Source organism: Catharus ustulatus, chromosome 1 (assembly GCF_009819885.2).
Source record: "Catharus ustulatus isolate bCatUst1 chromosome 1, bCatUst1.pri.v2, whole genome shotgun sequence".
In the NCBI taxonomy this organism is placed as follows: Eukaryota; Metazoa; Chordata; class Aves; order Passeriformes; family Turdidae; genus Catharus; species Catharus ustulatus.
Genome location: NC_046221.1, coordinates 10736451 through 10758335, shown reverse-complemented (window position 1 = coordinate 10758335; position 21885 = coordinate 10736451). Strand labels below are relative to the sequence as shown.

The window sequence follows — 21885 nt, the reverse complement described above, 5'->3', positions numbered from 1 at the left end:
GAGTTGAGACTTCTGATATTTAATGAGAAGTGATGAATACTGGGAATCACCAGCTAAATGCATATATTAGGTGGCTGACAATGAAAATGTAATTGATACTGACTATAAGTTTTTTCAGTTGCATTTATGCACCCAAAATAAAAGTTTTCTGCCCCAAAGACTTTATAAACAGACAAGACGAGAGAAGTACAAGGAAAAAAGTGAAATATATGAAACCATTATATAGAAGGAATTGTGCCAGACTAGCTTTAATTAATGAGGCTTTTGTTCTTATTCATTTGCCTAAGAAACCTCTACACACTTTTTTTTTTTTTTCTGATTTGGATTCTATTTGGTGTAATGTCATATACTGCATGCTATATCTAACAATGGTAATTAGCTGGTTTTGTTTTCTACTCAGATGTAACAATGCTTTGATGAACTGCTTTTCATTTTAATTGCATTAATTTAAACATGTGTATCTGATAAAATATTTACTGACAACTTATCTGGCAAGGACATACATGGTTCAATAAGCACAAATCACACTGTAGTTTGTACATATTTTATAATATTAATTTCTTGGTCAATGTTTAACAGCTTAACACTAGAACCATTTCATCATACATTCTATTATTTTATCAACAAACATTCACATCTTCTAAATGAGAAGCTGTAAAAAAGAAAGAATAATCCTCTCCATCTCTATTAGCATGTGACTGATAAAAATAAAATTAGTGTTAATTAAAATGTATTGATATCACAAAGCAATCATGATTTTGAACTTGCACATGAAAGATAAAGTATTTTTCTGCAAAAATTTAGAAAACTCTTTCTCCATGCTATCAGAGATATCCCAAGTAAATTAATTCAGGAGAAGCCCAGGGTCATATGTATTGCTTTTTTTATCAATTGTTTTGATGAAAACAAAGCTAAAAGCAATAATTGAGTTTTTTTCAGGTTTCTAGGCTTTAATTTGCCTAATTTTATGTCATGTCAAACATGACATTTTATGTCAATGACAAACTCAATGATTTTCAGTACTTTAGGTAGTAACTTTAGATAGTCCCATTAAGGTCATCACTGGACAGGGTGACAGCTCCCATCAGCTCTGGACACTGACCATCCTTTATGCCTGGTCTCCTCCAAGTGCATACTAAAATTAAATCCAAACTGAACCATTTGAATCAAGGATTTGAAAGACATTTCACTGGATTTTGGGTCAAGGCTGGTGTTTCTGCTTTTCTCCTGATACTCTGAGCCTTAGGGCAAGCAGAAGCTTGTCCTCACTGCAGCACAACTGTGGGATTGCACCAACCAAAGGGCCAGATTTGGGGGTAAGAGTGAATCCCACCCAAGGCTCACAAGTAACTTCAAACAAAGGAGTTTGATTTCTGTCACAGCCACAATTGCATTATTCTCATCACACAAACTATTTCTGTTAGCTCGAGTCTCTTCCTTAGTTATCTCACTGGAACTTTTTTCTTCAGTAACAATTAGAGGGAGCTTGGAGGAAATATTTTCCTCCACATAACAGATGATGATTTTAAGAACTGACCAAAGCAATGGATGTTTTACAAACTGTGGGTGCCATTATTTACACAAAGAGAACACCTGCAAGACATATGCATAGAGATGGCTTACCCAAATCTTCCTCAGCTTTGGCTTATTGATTTGTTCACTTCAGACAAGTTTTGATAAAGATTTTTCTCTTCTGGAACAGTTTTACCATAATAATTTTTGTACTGTACACATATTTTTGTGATTTATTTTAATAGAAAATAATTTTATTAAAGTCTTTTGACATATATTCCTTGAGCAGGAGAAATGTAGCTACAAATACCTTTTAGTTGTTACTTTGAAGACTGAAATCCACTCTCAGTAGGTTGAATAACTCCTACACACAAGGAAGACATGGTCCAGGGAATATTTGACTTTAACTTAAGCAACTCAGAGGAAATCAGAATGAGGAACAATCTACATGTTCAGTTTGTGCCTTGCCTTCCTTCCATACTGTCACCTGCTAGAAAAAAAACAATGCTTTCATACTGAACTGTAACATTTGTCCTCTCTTTGCAACAGTAATATTATAATCACAAGAAGAGTGATCAAATAATGAGAGGTACACCAAGTCCTGATGCAGTAATTTGGAAGTCTTGAAATTTCATGAAAAGTCATCCTGTTCTAAGACTGGGGTTTGGGTTAGATTTTTTCCCCTTTTCATAAATTTACACTAATTACACTAATGGTCCCTTTCTCCTCCAGTAGATTCCTTGGAGTATTTGCAGGGGACTGCCTGCCACAGCACCTGTTTTACAAAGAAAGAAAATATCCACTGCTGATTTGTTCGTCTCAGCCAGCCCAGATATCTGTGTGATTTCATTCATTAATGTGGAGATTAGTGCATTCATACTGGGTGCTCTTTTTCAGAAGGTAATGGTAGTGCCCAGTAAAAATGGGTCATGATTTGTAGTGGATTCTGTGGCAACAGAACTAGATACTGACTCTCAATTTGCCTTGTGAGCTCTGTTCATTACAGATGAATAAATGTCCACAGCATGAAAACAAGAATGAAATGGTCTGACTAAATTTCTGACATTTAGCCAAATTCTTGATATTCCTTAATGCACTCACTGATGTCTATTCTTATCCTGAATAGCCCTTGAATTTACCATCTGGTAGCAGTTGTTGAGCCATTCCCATTCTAGCCTATAGCTCCATTGCATGTCTTCCCTCATAAAAACCATCCATTTTTTCAGTCATTCCCTACATCTCTCTTTTCAATTAATTAGCCTTTTTTGCCCTTGGTCCACAATTTTACAAACGTGCAGTGCACAGAATCACACACTCTACCTGAGGACGTAGCAGTGCAGAGCAGGTCAGAAGGATTGCTTTCTGAGCCCAGTAGATGGTACTCCTGTTTAGATAGTTCAATACAGTCTTTGCTAGTTCTGCAGCAGAATGATGGTGCTGACAAACACAGGCTGATTGAGCCACAAGACTGCAAACACAGAAAATGATGCTACAGTAGGCAAAAGAGATGACCTAGACAAGCTCATTGACATTCGTCATATTTTCCCCCTGTATTATGAATACACATTCACTCATATATATGAACTGTAACTATATTCAGTATTAGATCTAATCTTGTTCGTATTAAAGTTTTGCATTAAACCCTTATTGGCTTCAACATCAATGGGAATGGACTTGTCATTTCTGTTGATTATATAGAGGCACTCAGTTACACTTTTCTTTTTATAGTCCATTTGCAATGAACCATAGATGCATTCATAAAAGATAAGAAGACATCAGACTCAGTACTTTCAATGCCAAAAATACAAGTTGATGCTCTTTCAACTAAGCAGAATGCTGTCAATAGAAATTAGCAGCGTAAAAAAATGCTGTGCACCACAGGGAGATGCAATCAAGGCTTTCACAGACAGATATCTTGGAACGCTTTTTATTTTACACACCCTTAAAATTAAATAAGCTAACTCAAAATGCCTTTTATGAATTTGTAAATATTATCTCACTGCTGTATACATTCTTCAAAGCATTTCTCTTTCGACTTGGATGTTCACCTCTCCTTTCCAGCAGGCTAGATTAAGCTTCAATGAAATCTGAATCTTTGTGACTAAAAGGCTGATTTATCATTTTCTAAAAAGAATAATCATGCTGTCATAGGAGGACAGTGGGTTGATTTGGAATACCTGTCAACCACAAAGGAAATCCCTGCAAAGAGTTAAAATAATTAGAAAAATTGCAAACCTATTTACAAATTTCTAGGCATTTTGTCTTTACACTAACACAACGATTTTTGACCTTAATAGCTTTCCCCAGCACAGGCAAACAAGCTTTGAATTATTGTTCTCCTGCAACGTAACAATTCCACTGCTCTGACCCTTGGTGTCTTGCAAAATACAATAGAACAATAATTGTCAATCCTTCCTATACAATGTGCTAGATTTGACAGAGGTCAGCATTAGCTACAAGACCTTTGGCTGATGCTCAAAGAGGTAATATCTCTTCTCCAGTTCAGTTGATAAAATGCTAAATAGAATCAATTTTTGCCATGCTTTTGTGGAGATAGAGATAAAAACAGTTTTTAGACTGTAACATGTTTTTTAATAGACAGAAAATAGATGACAGTATAGCTCAAAGTGCTTTGGTAAATATACTATTTAAATGTCAAAAGTTTTCATTCTTCTAAAGAGAAATGCCGTAATTCTTCCTCCCAATTTGCAGTGTGATGAGTCTAAGAAGGCTTTGCTGTGTGCAGAAAATAGAGGATTTTGTTGCAGATCTTACATGAGTAATACATGAAGGAAAAGACTGACTCATAGACATTTTGTGTCAGCATGTGATTTGTACAAAGCAAGGATATAATCTGACATGGAAATAAAATGTGTGGTAGATGCTTCTCTTTGGCACCATGGAGAAGCTGGTGGCAAGGTCAGCAGCTACAGTGTCTAAGCTCCTCACTTTGTAAGCAGTTGTTAGTTAAAATTTTGCTTCCGTCCTAGAGCCTGAGTCTTTTGTCTGTCATCTCTGAACACTCTGATCGAAAAAGCTTAAGAGAAAGAGACATTTATGGCATGCAGCAGTACTCCATATCTGTGGGGGAAATCAGACTTTGAGACCAGAAAGAAGAACTGGCATACGAAAAGAAATGAAATATTTCTCATCATTCAATTCAATTCAACATTATTCCTTTTGGTATAGACTATGCACGTAAAACTGCCTAATGTTGAAACAAACAGCAACAAAAAAATTCTCCTGTGGTTACTTTAAGTGTATTCCCTAGTCTCTACCTATAGAAAACATGAACCACACAAATCTTTTCTTCCCACTTCTGTTGCTTGATGCTGAATACACTATTTTGAATATGCTGTCAGCTCAGGTTCATAAAGACTTTGTGGGGGGGCAAAAACACCATTTTTCAATCAAGAAGCTGTCTGTTAGAAAATAGCTATTTCACAAGACCATAATTTGACACTGAGCTTCAGCCTCTGCTGTGATGTCCACGAAAAATGTAAAACCAAAATGTGCTTCAATTGCAGAAATCCCAGCCTTTGCAAGATTTTCCAGCAGAGCATGTGAGAATTTTCTCTGTGCTGGGATGCTGCTGGTCCCAAGAGCTCACTGTTACACAGTGTAGGCATGCACTTCTTCAGGGCAGCAAATGTGAGAACAAGGGAAACAAGGTGGAAAACAACCACTTGGAGGCCCTTTCATCTTTTGAGCAGCATTTGTATTATGCTTATTCACACAGAAACTACACTGCCATACTGGTGACATTGCACATAGTAGAGGAGTCAAGCACTAACTGCGCTGAGCCTGTGGCAGGATTCAGGCATCACTTTAGATCTGTTTGCTTCTCCCATCTCACCCCATTCCTGTCCCTGCCTGTCCTCATCCCCATTCTGATCCCTGTCCTTGTCCCTGCTTCCTTCATCTTTGTTTCTGCAAACCCAACAGTGACTGAGGCTCTGCTGATACAGAAGTGGTTCTACAGCAAGATAACTAAAGAGATAATCATCTGACTGCAACATGTGATGGAGACAAAAGGTCTTTGCAATACTTACTGAAAAATGTTTGCTGGAGTTCAGAGGTCTGTCCTTCATTCCCCTCCTTCCCCAAAGTTGAGCTCACCTAACTCTACCTTGCAACAAACCTCCCATGTCTTCAGTGTGTTGTCAGTGATGTGTTTGGTTTTTAAAGCTGGGAAAGTTAAAACACATTAATCATGAGGCTGCCCACTCCTAGTCTTGGTCAGGAGGTCCCTGGATGTGAATTTTAAAAATTATTGTTAAAATGTTAGCAATTTTGAATAGTAATTACGTTGTACATAGATTAAAGGCTGGCCTACAGCTAATGGGATAGAGGAGCAGAAGACTGGCCTCTCTGTCCTAAGGAAAGGATTTGTGTTTCAGAGATTCCTGATTCAAACAGGAACAATCACCAGTAAGTTTTTCACAAGTGAGTCGGGGTGCATGCAGAGTTATCCCTAAGCAATTCAATTTCACTTGATAGAGGTAGAGGCAAAGTATCCTTTAGCAGAAGCACATTAGAGGGAGCCAGGATTGGTAAGTAAGGGAGAAAGCAGTGAGAAAGGCAAGTAAGGGGAAAACCAGCCAAAAATCTGCTGAATATCTGTGGAGGAAAAAAAAAACCCTACCTCTTGGCCGTTGGTTAAATATGTTGTGTGGAAAGATGTAACAATGAACAGGAACATTTATTTTCAGACAGTGTGGGAGAGAGGTTTATGAAGCAAAGCAATCTGTAATCAGTCCTTTTTTTCTCCTTCCTACATTTCCAAAAGATTAGCCCAATGCCAAACCAGCTATCTATCCTGCCTCTAAAAGAGGCACCTGGCAATTACAGCTCTGCAAAGGTGCAGGGTTCCCTTTGTGGCTGTGTGTGAAAGAAGCAAAATACCCACTTTCATCTTTGCATCTGAGTGCATTTGTACTACACACGTACATGGGATTTTTCTACAAAGACAGGAAGGCAAGGTCTGTTTTTTCATCATACATTTAAAAGTGAACTCTCACTGCAGGCATGGGGTGAGCAGCTTGCTCTTGGCTTCATGCATTTATTTCTCAAGAACCCAGGTGCACTAAGCAAATATGCACATTTTATTACTAATTTTACTAGAGAGTGTACACTGATGGTTGTACATATATATATTTGTCCATTTACCAGTGCTATTGCTGGAAGGTAGGAAGAAGAAATGTGGAAGCAAAAAAAGTCTATTACCAGGAAAGGTAAAAATTTAGTGACACAATTTAGTAAAGTGTATGAAGCATGGCATTCAATGCTCAGGAAAACCCCAGATATTCAGGTCCTTATCTAAAGTATGTCCAAACTATCTGCACTTCTTGAGTCTGCAAAGCTGAACTGGAAATTGGACAAGACAGGCTTTTCTGGTATTGCCTGTTTCTGGCTTGGGCAGATAGCAGATGATAGCATCTCTCTTTACACACTTCTGCAGAGTAGCAGCAGTCCAGGGCTAGCCAGGAAGCACTGTGATGTGCAGGAGAGATAACAAAGCCCAGGATTAGCTATGGCAGGCCCTTGATTTTGTTCCCAGTGGAGGTCACGTCCCACGTGCCCCTTTGTGTGAAGAGTGCAGCCAGCCTGGGCTCCCAAAATGTCTCCTTCCCACCCAGCAGTGAGGCATCGGCGGCTGCTGTGTGGTCTTTGTCAGTGCTGCCTCTGCACAAGATGGGCAATCCATTTGTGTCCTCAGAGATTTCCCCTACGGACACCAAATCCACCATCACTCGTGGGCTTAACTCCTGCAGCACCTGCGTCAGGAAGTGTGGTCACCTGTCAAAACTAAGATTTCTGTGGCATTTTGCTCACTATTTGAGGATGCAAACACCACTGTGGACTCTGCAGAGTTTGGAAAATACACCCACTCTGATTCACCTGAAAGCTGTCTGGTCTTAATAAAGAAAACAAGAAGAAAAAAAGACAGGGTTTACTCATTCTACCAGAGGGGGGGGGGGGGTGGAAAAAATTATCAAGAGCTTGAATTTTTTTTTGTTTGAATTATTTTCATTTTTAGCTAAGTTCATTTGCAAGAACTAAACTGATTCTGTATAACAAGGAAAGCAAGCAGCCATACTGACTGATTAAAAACAAGGTTACAGAATAAATACCAATCTACATTTGTAGTGTATTAGAAAATACATTGAGCAAGTGTTCTGTTTAGTATAGCTTTTACTTCAACCATAAAAATGTACATTTCAGAGCTAAGGTGAAGAAAAACATAAATAAAATTGCCTAGTGTTATGAAGAGGGGGGAAGGGATGTATGGAGTGTTCATAAATAGCTGAAGGTATCGATCAGTGATGGTGAAATACCAGTGAACTGTGCAGAACACTTTGAGTTACCTTCTTGTCTTTGATTAGGTTCAAATGTTAAACTTAATCTGTAAACCTTTAAATGGGATTCTGAGCCCAGAGTCTCGAAGACCTGAGGTTTCAGAAAACAACTGCTGAGTTTGATCCAAATGTCAGAACAAAATGCAGAGAAGGACTTTATATTGGACTTGGAAATGAAATTAAAAATCAATGAACACTTTTTAGGCATTCTTCTCCCCTTGAATATTGATAAGCAGGTAAGAGGAATAGTAGCATCTGGAGAATTGTCTGTGTTAAGAATCTATGTGGTCAAAAGCTTTCTTTCAAGTTAAAAAAAAAAAAAAACAACAACATATAAGTATTGTTTTTTAAAATGTAAAAATATGAAAATTAGAGGATTTTCTACTTTCTCTGTACAATTTTTTTGTTTCCTGAAAGAAAAGGCTTTTCCCTTCTGTGTTTCTTTGAGGAGAAAGCATGTTTGTTTTAAAAAGAAAAGAGAACTTTCACCCTGTTTCTTACAGGACACTCTCCGCTGTTCCGCGTGGTTTCAAGGACAGCCTTGTTTTAACGACAGCCTTCCTAATTCTCAAGTAAATTGAGTTTTCACTGTTTTCTTGGTCCACTTGGGAGGTGGGCACTGACACTCCGGATCGGCTGCTGGCGGCGCGGGCCGCATTGTAATGCAGAACAAATGAGGGCTGGATCCGCGCCCTGCTCGCGTTCAGCCGCCACCGCTGCCACTTACAATTACAAAGGACAAGAGCAGGAGACACTCCAGCAGCGGGGAAGCGTGACCTGCGAGCCGCAGCTCATTTCGCACTGCACTTATTCAATACAGCGCTGCCCTATAATTTCCTATAGCATTGTTATCTGTTCGCCGGCTACACACTCACACCTTCATTATGTCCCCGGCTGCCGGCGCCGGCTGCTTGTCACATCTATTGATTGCACTCGGGCTGTAATTTGCATGGATCGCTCGAGAGTGTCCTCAGACAGACCGACAGCATGGCTGGGACCGACACCCAGGGACTGACATCCCTGCCGGGGACCGACACCCATCCCTGCGGGGACTGACACCCATCCCTGCCGGGGACTGACACCCATCCCTGCCGGGACTGACACCCATCCCTGCTGGGGTCTCACACCCATCCCTGCTGGGGACTGCCACCCATCCCTGCCGGGGACAGACACCCATCCCTGCCGGGACTGACACCCATCCCTGCCGGGGACTGACACCCATCCCTGCCGGGCACTGATACCCATCCCTGCCGGGGACCGACACCCATCCCTGCCGGGGACTGACACCCATCCCTGCCGGGCACTGATACCCATCCCTGCCGGGTCTCACACCCATCCCTGCTGGGGATTGACATCCCTGCCGGGTCTCACACCCATCTCTGCCGGGTCTGACACCCATCCCTGCCGGGGACTGACACCCATCCCTGCCGGGGACCGACACCCATCCCTGCCGGGCACCGACACCCATCCCTGCCGGGCACCGATACCCATCCCTGCCAGGCACCGACACCCATCCCTGCTGGGACTGACACCCATCCCTGCCGGGACTGACATCCATCCCTGCCGGGACTGACATCCATCCCTGCTGGGACTGACACCCATCCCTGCCGGGACTGACATCCATCCCTGCCGGGCACCGACACCCATCCCTGCCAGGGACCGAGCCCGCATGCAGGGACCGGGATCTCGTTCAGGGGCTGACACCCCTCGGGGATCGGTGTCCCTTGCAGAGCACTGCTCCTGTCCAGGCTGGCACCCCTGTTGAAGGGTGACACCTCTTGGCTGATGTTCCTGCTGGGCAGCGATGCTCCTGATGGGCACTGATGCCACTTTTAGGCATTGATGCTTCTTAGAGAGACTGGTACCCGTGCCAGGGTCTGTGCCACGTCTGTGCCAGGACTCTGCCAGGGCAGGATGCCCCTTCCGAGGGGACAGCGGCCAGCAGGGTCTCGTTGGGGGCTCTGGGCAGCTGCAGCCAGCTGGCAGCCCCAGGCAAGGACCTCCACACCCCGATGGGAAATCCAATGTAAGAACACTGAGAGAGACTATCCTGGCTCTGCAGCAAATACAGTGCTTGGGATCATGGCACTGTGGTTGGGTCCATGGCACTGTGGTTGGGTCCCTGGCACTGTGGTTGGGTCCATGGCACTGTGACTGGATTCATGGCACTATGGTTGGGTTCATGGCACCGTGCTAGCGTTCATGGCACTGTGACTGGCTTCATGGCACTGCGCTTGAGTTCATGGCACTGTGGTTGGGTTCATGGCACTGTGATTGGGTTCATGGTACTGTGATTGGGTTCATGGCACTGTGATTAGGTTCCTGGCACACTGCTTGGGGTCATGGCACTGTGACTGGATTCATGGCACTATGGTTGGGTTCCTGGCACAGTGCTTGGGTTCATGGCACTGTGCTTGGGTTCCTGGCACAGTGCTTGGGTTCATGGCACTGTGCTTGGGTTCATGGCACAGTGCTTGGGTTCATGGCACTGTGCTTGGGTTCCTGGCACAGTGCTTGGGTTCATGGCATTGTGCTTGGGTTCATGGCACTGTGATTGGGTTCATGGCACAGTGCTTGGGTTCATGGTACTGTGATTGGGTTTCTGGCACTGAGGTTGGGTTCATGGCACTGAGGTTGGGTTCATGGCACTGTGATTGGATTCATGGCACTGTGGTTGCCTCTTGGACAGCCACAAGGAACTGCACACCCAAATCCCTCTGCCCACTGTTTGCATTAATTTGCACAATTATTGGGTGAGTGTTTTAGCATAAAGATTTGAGGAAAGACTGAGATACTGGAAACAAAAAGGGAAAATTGTATTAGATGAATGTCAGTGTTGTCTGTACTGCACTAGGTTTTCTATTTCCCTGTCATAATGAATGAGACTGAGAGGATGCAAGTATGTCTGTGAGTCTCCCACCACTGCAAGCTGGTATGTCAGCAATCACAGCTGGCACACACGAAGAAGAGAACATCCCACAACTGAGGGGTTGTGAACTTGTCCTGAAATTGGGATGCTGTGCTCTGACCACATCTGTAGATGTGCAAGCCCGACTGAGATGTCAGTATTTTGCTGTGGCTAATGAGATACAATACCTAATCCCATTTGTGTTTAAGTCACTAGGACAGGTCTGATGTCTTTGGCTGGAGGTAGGACTGGATCTGATATCAGAAGTAGCTGAAGATCTCTGTCTAAAAAACTGTTTAAGTGGTTGCACAAGCAGAAGACAACAAGGTGATCAGATGGGGCTAAGAAAAGCACTAATTGCCGTGTTCCAGGAGGAATATAAATAGCCTCTTGAAAGGTTTGGTGAATCATTTGCCCTTTCTCTTCTGCACCTTTGTGTTTCAGGGGGAGGTTCTGCAAGATTTTGGCTGCGGGAGGAAGGAATCCAAGCTCCCTGAATGGTGGTAGCTCAGCGGGATAACAAAATCCTCACATTATTGCAGAGCAGGCAACTACGCAAACCTTTTCAAATCCTCTCCACAAGTAGAGTGCAGATAAAAGCAGGCAGCAAAATGTTTCTGAAATTATCTGTGATGGAGTAAAATCATGCATCATTTCATGAGGGATGCTGAATCAATGCTTATTACTTACAAGTAAGGTGGTTAAATCTTTCAATGGGTTTGGGAAGAGAGAAAGGGAAGGGAGTGTCTGAGATGAGCACAGTAAATTGTACCATGAATTTAAAATAAATCCATCCTAATTACTCTTATTTTAAATTGTAACATATATATTCCTGATCATTCTCTATCCCTTCCTTTCAGTTTATGACACTGTTTGATGTACTAAACCATTTGCTTCATTTTGTCTTCTTTTCTTCTGCTGTCACACACAGCATTTTAAAGAAACTACACCAGTGCATATGAAAGGAAAACAATCTAATTTCACTAAAATATTTGTAAATGTGAATTTTGTCTTTGTTTTCTGGGTGAGAAAAATCAAGTATCCATTCCTAAACAACAGGAATTATCCCAGCTATATTTGAGAATTAGTTCTGAAAGAAGGCAATTGTGCCTCAGCTTGGTGTTAACGATTTAAAAGTTTCGACATTAATACATAACAACTTTCAGTTCAGAAATTTTCATTATCTGTGATAATGCAAAGTATTATAATTTTATTTATTATTGCATCAAAATAGATGACACTAAACTACAGCTTCCTACACACAGCTGAGTCTGGAGTTGTTACAGTTGCATTTTTTGGTGAAGTACTGCACTTCTATTTCCAGTTGGAAGGTTGTGAGAATCATAATACACCCAGACATTTACCTTTCACCATTCCTGCAGTAAGGAACACAGTGTCACTTTAAAAATTTACAGCTGAGGTCAAGGCCACAGGAATCAAACAAGCCCACACAGGCAGGGGTTGGTGAGGAGAGGTCACCCCTGTGTCAGTGGGACTGAAAGTGCAGGTGGTGGAGGCAGGGTAAGCTGCTCACCTCTATTTTGAGAGCCCACACAGACAATGTTCTATGAGGTGGCCTGAATTTTGATAGTCACTAATATTTGTATTTTTAAAAGGCATACAAAAATAGCTAACTTGTGACACGATTAGAAAATGTGCTGTGGTGTGTGTGGGCTTCTCTGACAACAGCAGAGTTCAGCCTGATACAATCCAGGGCACCACTGCAATCTTTATCCATGGGCAGAGTCACTTCCACCAATGAAGAGAGAAAAAGCAAGAATCCTGCTAAAACCTCCTAAAGACCTGATGGACCATGTTTTCTACCCAAATTGTCCTCTAAGCTCAAGGAAACTACACTCCCAGCCTTCTACCTCAGTATGATTAAGGAGGCATCCTGTGTAATAAACACCACTCCAAATTATGATTTTTCAATATTTTAGTTTTTCCCAGAATTTTTATGTGATTTGTTTAAATCCAAGAACAATGGTAAGATAAAAAAGCAAGAAAGCTTTCTTGTGCTATTTCAGTATTTGCTGAACTAATAATTCAGTGTCATATGTGATGATGTAGTAAGTCAGCAAACGTGAAATATCTCTAGGGAGCTCTTTGTTCTGCTATTTTTTTCCTATCCAGTGCTTCAGGTTGTCAACAGAAAAATATAAAATAAATTTCCAGATTCTAAATAAGGCATCTTACATATGATCCTAATACTTCTTTTTGGGGGAAAAAAAAAAAAGAAAGAAACAGTCAAGCACTGATGTATAATTTTCTTTAAATGTTTTCCCTTTGATAAAGATGTAACAGGAATAGAGCATTTGAAAAGGATGTTTATTAAACTGATTCTATAAATGGAAAAGTATATTCTAAACCCCAGGATTCAGGAGAATACTTTGTACTTTATATTGGTGGATCATTTCAATCTTACTCTCCTTTGTCCCTCAAAAAAAAAAAAAGCAGGAAGAAAAAGTCACAGCCATAAAATTTTACCTATTTTTTTACGAGAAGGTCTACTTTTCCCAGTTTTGTCTAGTTTTAGGGTTCAGAGAAACACCGAAAAATCCCACATTGCCATAGCTTCAGGGTGACAAGACTCTTCACTTAGGTCTTCACCTGAGTCAAATGTAAAGACTAAGTGGGAACAATCCAGGCTTAGGTCTCCAGGCTTAGGTCTCCAGGCTTAGGTCTCCAGGCTTACGGTTAAACAAAAAATTTAAAACTGCATTCCCTACCACTAAGTTTGGCAGAGTTCATATCTGCAAATTTTATTCCAAAACTGTCCAGGAGTAAAGAGAAGCTCATTATTTTAAAATAACTCTTGTCAGTCTGGCTAAGGTTTTATTTGATACAGCACTTGTGTTTTAAGGCTTCAGTGACTGCCTGTCATTGTCATCCTGTAAAACTGATCTTTACTGGTACAGCACACAGAAATTAATGCCTGAATGTAGATTCAGTGAGCAAAACTAAGGGAAGAAATATTTGGACTGGGGGCAGAGATAAATCTGACAGGCTCCATAGCTACTACTAATTAACATGGTAAGTGCAGAGTCACCAAGTCACTCTGGAGGAAATTGTTAATAAGTACAATGACTTTATCTATTTCTTATCTACAGGAAGGGTTCAGGATTCACCACTGAGATGGACACATTGGGCTTTAACAGGCTTACCCAAGATCTTAAAATAATGTCTTTGACTTGTATCTGTTTGTTAGGCTTGGACTGAAACTTTTGGTCATATGAATGATCCAGAGATATCAGGTGGTTCTTTGGGACTTCCAGGGTAAGGGAGACACAGAGATTCATTACTGCTCTTTCTGTGTTTCTTGATACCCATGCTTCTTCTGATGCACGTTTTGGATCTGTCATCTCTCTTTGCTGCTTCTGAAGTGTTCCTGAGCCATGGACCTCATTCTGCTCCAGGAACTCAGTTGTTGTAGAAGACCTACATGCAAGCTCCTCTAGGTATCTCTTTTTTCTGCAGATAGAGTCTTCAGCACCTCTACTTTCCTGATGCCTATCTGAGGACAATGAAGGAAAAACAGTTGTAGTGCAGGAGAATTAAAATTAAGAGGAAATTGATGTGGGAGGTAGAAGATAAACCTGTAATAGCATTGACTGCATTGCATTCTACCTTTCCCTCTCTCATGGTAATTGAAGGAGTTTATTTTTTAATTCAGTAACTGCTATTGTTTTTTCTGTGGTGCTGGTGGGTATTTATTTAGATCTGTGATGGCAACCATAACTCCATGACATTTTCTTATCCACATTATAATATCATCTAGACATCCCAAGCAAGAGTTGGGGGTTCATATTTGTAGGAGCTGCACCCAGACACAAGACAAAGACAGTGCTTAGCTCATTAGTTTACTGATAACCAAAGAAACAAAACTTCCAGGGAGCAATATGGTTTGCTGTCATCTTGATCAACATAAGTTCTTAGGTAACTTACCTAAGGTCAGGCCCCTCAATGTGAGTTAAGACCTGACAGCAGACCAACAATATCCAGACCCTGTACTTACTCACAGGGCAGTCTGGTAGAGCAGGAAAGTCTACAAGAGCAGCCATCAAGGGATGCCCATCTGCATTTACCAAATACACACCTTAATTTAGAACCATCCTACACATAGCTCTACATGAAAAAGGACCAAGCAGCTGCTGAGTGCAACCATCAGGAGAAACAAGAGTCAGAACTGAGAGCTAGATTTAAAACACTCTACATCAATTAGCTATCATACAGGAAATAAAATGAAAAAAATTTTTTAAAAATGTGAGGCAGCCTTTGTGTTATTTGCTTTTCTCTACCTCAGTATATATCCTCTATGACTCCTGAATGGTCATACTGCACATAGCAAACAACCTTCCCCAGGAAAACCATTCCATCAGACGGTTTATGAGAGGGATATACAAGGATAAATAATAATTTTTATGATCTTCACTACAGAGTTTATAAGTTAGTTCTTTCAAAAAAAACATTCTTTATTTTCTCAATGAACTTACTTTGATGTCTGTCGCAGGGTGCCCAGTAGGGGCTGTAGGGCCTTACAAATCTCAGCAATTTGTAGCTGACTGTTGCTACTGCTGGCCAGCTGCTGGAAAACATATGCCTCTACAGCAGCCTTCTTGTACTTCCACACACTTTTTTACATTTACATTCTGAACCGTTGTGTTCAGCTTTGCAGTGATTATATATCACATAAATCTGAATGCCTTTTGAAAAGAATGTTTAAAAATAAATTGACAGAAAATCACAGTGAAATTCCCTTCGTAAAGTGATTGGATATCACAGAAACTTGATGAATCTGGTAGGGGATTAACCTGTTAGCCAGAGGTTAATGCAATTCAATGCACTTTTCCTTTACTGACTATTATTGCACCTGATCCTCAGCCACTGTCCCTAACAAGGTCAGTGACTGCTGCTGGAGGTCTCCAGGAAAAGACTGTAACACTAAACATATGTCACCCTGCAAATGTAAACTTTAGTCAAATTATACTTCCATAATAACTTCTTTAAACTGTAGCACATTACATTACTGAAATAATAGCAATAGCTATGCTGTAGCATTTTTCAGTACTGCCTTAATTCTCTACAAGGCAGCTACCACAAGATTACTCTATAAAACATTTTTAGAGTCCCAGAGAAGTTGGTTAAGGTTTCTCATGACATAGGCTTGCAGCATTCATTTTAGAAGACGGTAGCCTTTCATCAAAAATTCTGCAAGTCTTTGTAATCCACATGGCTGCTATGGGGAGAATTTATTCATCATTTAATTTTTGGAAGTTTTCCCAACTGAAAAGATTAGGGTGAAAAGTATATTGTATGCAAGCAGCCCATGGTCATTTTAGCTTTCCTTAATCCCCTGACATAAGTATTTGCATCTGTATTTTACTGATGAAAAAGCTGTCAGCACAGAGAAATGAACTGTTTTGGCCAATTCTCTTCTCAGGTGCCCGATTTCCCAGCCTGAGGCAACTGCATGATGAGGGTGATGCTGTGGTTCCACCTCTGGGGAATTCCTTGCAGCCAAGGCATTGGGTGGGCTGGGGACCCACCAGTAACACCAAGGGCTGATGAGATGCCTCTCTCCTCTGTCCCAGGGTGTTCTGCAGAGCCACACTGCAGTATGGAAGGCTTTCCCCCAGCAGACTCTTTATTAAAAAGGTTTTATTCAGAGGATGTAGAAAACAAAAAAATTGTTTTCAATATTTCAGTATCAGAGAATTACTATTTTAAAAGAATAACACTAATAAGAATTATAATAAATTAATATTAATAGATTACTAGGAATAAAAAAAAATCGGTAACAACTTGATGCATTTCCAACTGGTTGAAGAAGGTTGAAGGTTGAAGAAAGCAGATTGGGATACTGGGCACAGAAAGAAGCCTGTACAATGGGGGCTTTACAGAAGGTCTGTGAACAAGTTAATCTCATATGAACAAACTGTCTATGACCAGTCTGGGCTGGGATTGAAACATCTGATGACAGAATGAGGTTTCAGACATCTCTGCCTTTTGAACCAGTTTTTGGTTCAGTTTATCACAAACACAGGAAACATTATTAAAATCAAAACTGTTTCTGGTGATGAGCAGTACTTCTACTCCCCTCAAGAGTCAGAGCTGCTGAATTATGTTCAAGTATGCTCATACAAACATCTTTCAGAAAGTTTTATCTCCAGTGACTGCTGCTGGTTTGTGTGACATCTACAGGCTTACTAATTACAATGATTTGCAGTCTTTGACATCTAGGTATTTTCTCCATTAAAGAGACTATTGTCTAAGCAGCTTTGAAATGTTTACCTCATGCTCATCAGGGAGCTGGATGTCGCCTATTCTTGGCATGTTGCACTAAACCCCCATCAGACTGGATATGGGGTCTTGGAGAAACAAGGGAGATAGAGGAAGCTTCTCCTGTGGGAGATGAAATTTGGCTGCTGTGGCTTTCCCATAGCAGAGAACACAGAATCCCAGATCCCTTCAGCTCTGTTGCAGTTTAGTGAGGATGCAAATCCTTTTAGCATTGCCTTAACCTTCAGCTATGCAATACCACAGTGTTACCCAGCCTGGGATATTTCATGTGCAAGAATATGCAAAGCAGACAGGAGGACCTGTCTGCAGTGAGGTATTTTTCTGACAAACTTCATACACTGAATATGGATCCCTACCCTCATTGCTTCATCACCACCCTGTGATGTTTGGCCCCAAAGCTAAAGTGGTTTTTTGCTGCAAATAGCCACACTGACAGCTTCTTGTAAGTAGGGCAAGAGTGGATTAGTGCAGGCTTTTTGCAGCAGAAGGCTCTGGAGTCTCACCTGCACAGCCACACGATTGCTTCATGTCCTGCTTTAACGCCCTTGAGCATCTTTTATCTTCCAAATTGTAAGGGCTTTTTTTTTCCCCCCTCTACCTACACAGGCAAGAGGAAGTAAAATCAAACAAAAATATAATGGAGAGGAGGGGAGAAAAATAGATGGTGGCTATTGCATCCCTGTCCCCTCTCAGGAGCCTACAGGGAGTGTCTGCTCCCAAGCAGTAAATTGCAAAAAACCTCAACCATGGCCTGCTGCTTGCAGTACCCACAGCTCCTTAGGAAAGGGACAGTGCAACTGCAAATTGTGGAATAAGGCAGCCAGATGGCCTCTTCTTCAAGGGTTTGTGCATATTCTGGGAAGTGCAGAGTCTGGAGCTTGCCTCTTCCACTTGCTGTTCTGTTCAGCAGGACCCTTTTGCTCTGAGAGGAGCACCCCCTACAGATGCTGCAACACTTGTGCAAGGCATTCCCTGAGACATCTTAGATGTTCACATCATTTTACATATTTGCATTTTTGTATGTTCAATATGGCATTTAAATTGTTACACCTGAAATTTTTATGCTATCATGTCACTGAAAATCAAGCTGCTCCAGATTTAAAAAAAAAAAACAGAGAGATAATGAAAAAAGTTGATCTCATATTTATTCTACTTCATCTAAATATGTTTGTACAGAAAAAGTACTGGCCACCCATAATACACATGGACTTTGTATTCAGATTTGTTTAACTTTCTCAAATATTTTTTTTCTATATAGTTGCTCTTCTGAAGTCCTTAGCTGAAATAAGGGTGGATTGCTTTTTCCCTTCATGCATTTTAATTTTTTTCTTTTTCTGTTGATTACTAACTTTACACTATATTGCTTAGGTGCAGAAATTTAAATGGTAATGCATAATTAAGGTGTGCAAGCTGGTATCCAGCTTCACACACTCTTTCCCCGTCATACTCTCATAGTCACCATCAGTCTTCCAGTTAATAAACTATTTGGACTGACCTTCAGCTCTCCTCTTTTGAGAGAACCTGAGTGAAGTGAATTGTTACAAATCCTGCAAAGCTTGGACTTCTTGCTTGGGTACCTCAAGCACTGAGAGAGACCAGTCTATCTCACAAGAACAGGACAGAGGTTTTTGATGTACTGGCAGGGATCAGTAACTGTGGTGGGTTTACATCAGAAGTTCACAGTTGCCAGACAACACAGAGACATTCACAGCAGGACTTACACCTTAAGCTCTCCTACCTGGCTGACTCATCTAGGCCTGAACAGGTGACTGTGCATTGGTATGATGTGCACTTCTTCCCAGGCTGTAAGTCAAGGTGTGTGAAGCTATGCCCTTAAAGCAGTCTGAATTACTTCAGTTTGAAGGTAATAAAGAAAAGTATAAATTACTTCAGTTTGAAGGTAATCATACCCTCCACAGGTTGTTGGCCCATGGAGATGAAAAAATCTTAAGATGCTTTACTCAACAAAAAGGAGCACAGAACACCACTTACAATCGTTACCGGGGCACTGAGGAACAGCCATAACTTCTGTGGGATGATAAAACTGTCAAGTGCATTGGCTAATGGTAGACATAAGCACATAACTGAGAGAGATGGTGTTATTCTATAATTTAGCTTTTTCCCACCCCATTGGTACTGGTTTTGTATTTCCTAGTTTGAGTTTATGTCACTTTAACAAAGTGCTTGAAAACATGTACATGTTTTCCTGAGCAGAGACAGACCCAGTTGAGTGGGACTGGTAATCTTTCATTCAAGTTAAAAAAGGTTGTTCAAACAGGGCACCTCACTGGGTGGAGAATCCAACTCCTTCCCTTGCCAGGAACAAGAGGAGTAAGTGCATTTAAGGAATTTTACTCACTTTGTAGCTGGACAGTATAAAAAAACAACTGCCTTTGACACCTTCTCAAGGTCAAGGGGAAACCTTTCAACCGCATGACTTCAGCTGTCTTCATGCCTTCTCCAGTCCTGAAACCAGCCAAGGAGGGAGCTACACTACCAGTATAGATCCATCATTGCTAATGTTGCCTTGCTGATACTTTCTTAGAACTGTGCCTAGAAATGAAAAGCAGCCCATGAATCTGTTAGCACTGAATAATAGTTTCTGAGGATTGGTGGCTTTTCAGGCTGGTTTGGTAGCATGACTTCTCCAGGGTCTGGCAGTGTCAGTCCATCTTCTTAACATGTTAGATTCCAGACATTTTGAGAGTGTGTTAACAAAATATTATCAGAAATAAAGCCTTCAGAAAATTTAATGAGCTAAGCTTGAAGCCACTCCTAAAAATGAATTAATGTCCCAGGATGCTCATTTTCCTTTTAATTGGATCTGGCTTCTCTTTTAGATCCATAATGGAGAGAAGAGAGATTGGTACTGAAATACAGAAGATGCTTTTCTAAATCTGGCTTCTAAACTAAGCGACTTAAATTCCAGACTGGTCAGAACTTTGATGTACAGTTGAACATGAAGTTGTGTTTTGCTGCAGCAGTTACTACTTCACACACAACTACGAGTTCTTGCCACACTAATAGACGAGAGTCAGTTGTGGTCAGAACAACAGAAATCAGAAGGAAAAGGGGAGAAAGGTTAAAGGCTGAAGCTGAAAATAAAAAATACTGATTGCCTCTCTGTTTTCCTGCAGACAAGTTTTTATCCCTGAAATAGACAGAAGCACTTTAAAGAGATGTTTACTTAAGCTGTGTAGCAGTTTGGGTGATGTGTATATTGTAAAAATACTCTGCCAGTAACCTGTAAAAACTAGGAAAGTAAGAACCTACTTTCATGTAGAGCTTCCTGAACTATATCTGACATTCAAGCAATGCAGGTTTGGATTCTCAGGTTCTCTTACTTTAGCTGCAGAGATGGGAGGGCATTTTCCCCTGAGCTTTGTGCTGTGCCACATAGCTGAAAGTGAGGGTACATAGGGCCTTCTCACCATATGCGACCTGCTTCATGCAGCAGAGAGGGTCAAAGAGGTGACATCATCTTGGCACACCTGAGTTCTCCATATGCTGGTTTAATGAGCACCTTTAGAGACTTTTATGGAAGTGTTTTTGCTCATTTAATTTAAAAATCTGTAATGTGTAGCTCTGCCTTATCCAAAAATTACAGAGGCCTCTATACCAGCCAAACACAGAGGGTTTCTAATAGCTGGGAGGGTTGCAGTGGAAGTGGTTAGCAGCAGGAGCCAGGTAACCTACATTCCAACAAGAGGAAGTTTTAGATTTAAAGGAGTTCTGATAAACAAGGGTTTGCTGTGCTCTTTCAGCCAACTGCAGTAGGCACTAATGATGACATTCATTATTTAACATAATTTTTCTTGAAATTCTTCCATTTTCCAGTCACCAACTAGGTTTCCAGATACGTGTTTTTAAATGAAATCATACATAAGGACAGTAGAGCATAGAAGCAGTAGGTCTCTCGTAACTTAAAGCAGTATTTTGTCTGTTGTGAACCCTGGCTTTTTGTAACGAACATGTAACGCTTTGTACTCAAGCTTTTCAGAGGATTGCTGTTGTCATCTTTCCTCTCTGTAAAAGCCCCTCTGTTCCCGACACTTTAATTGCACAGTTGCCTAAATGAGGCACTGCAGAGTGTTAATGTGTGAGCCTGAGCGACAACACACTCCTCTTTTCACAGAGCTTTTGCCCTTGATCGTGAATGTAACAGAGCACGTACCTTAAAAATAACTGGAGATTCAAGGGGAATCGCTACACTTATCCTCTTGCATAAGGTTTGTTGACACAGGGATCCTTCAACAGCAACTCATATTCTTTCACTGGGAATAATAAGCATCGCAATTAGTGAACTAGTTAATAACTGCGTGGTTGGGGAGGACAGCAGAGGCATTTCTGTCTGTGTGGAAGCGGAATTTTCAGTGTCCACATGGTCTAAAGCAGACAGAAAAAAAAAAAAAAAAGGCTTGAAATCCTCCCTGCAGCCTGCCTTCTTGCGAGCTGCCCCTCCGGCTTCTCCAAGACGAGGCAGCAGGATGTTTTTATTCCCCACGGGGCCATTCTCCCCGGCGTTCTCCCGGGAGCCGGGCCCAGCCGGCAGCCCCGGGGGAGCGGAGTTTGGGGGCGAGGGCTGGCGGAGCTGATGTCAGCGCCGGGCGGCGGGAGCGATTGGGCTGCGAGAGACTTTGCAGCAGCAAATCCGCCCCCCTCGCCCCCCCCACCCCCGCACCACCGGCTTCAAAGCGGCCGGTGCCCAGCAACTCCAGAGGTGCAAAAAGTGGGCGCGGGGCGGGCAGAGCCGCGGCGGCGCCCCCGGGCATCGCCCCGGCCGGGCCCGGCACGTCGGGGCGGAGG

General features: G+C 41.7%; 1 long non-coding RNA gene across 1 annotated transcript; it reads right to left on the bottom strand.

Annotated features, from left to right (window-relative positions):
- Nucleotides 1–1828: 1828 nt before the first annotated feature.
- Nucleotides 1829–21680, bottom strand: LOC117002949. The gene is made up of 3 exons (XR_004419443.1): nt 21254–21680; nt 2833–2980; nt 1829–1999 (listed from the first exon to the last, which is right to left on the bottom strand). It is a non-coding gene; the product is annotated as an uncharacterized LOC117002949 (long non-coding RNA).
- Nucleotides 21681–21885: the final 205 nt, after the last annotated feature.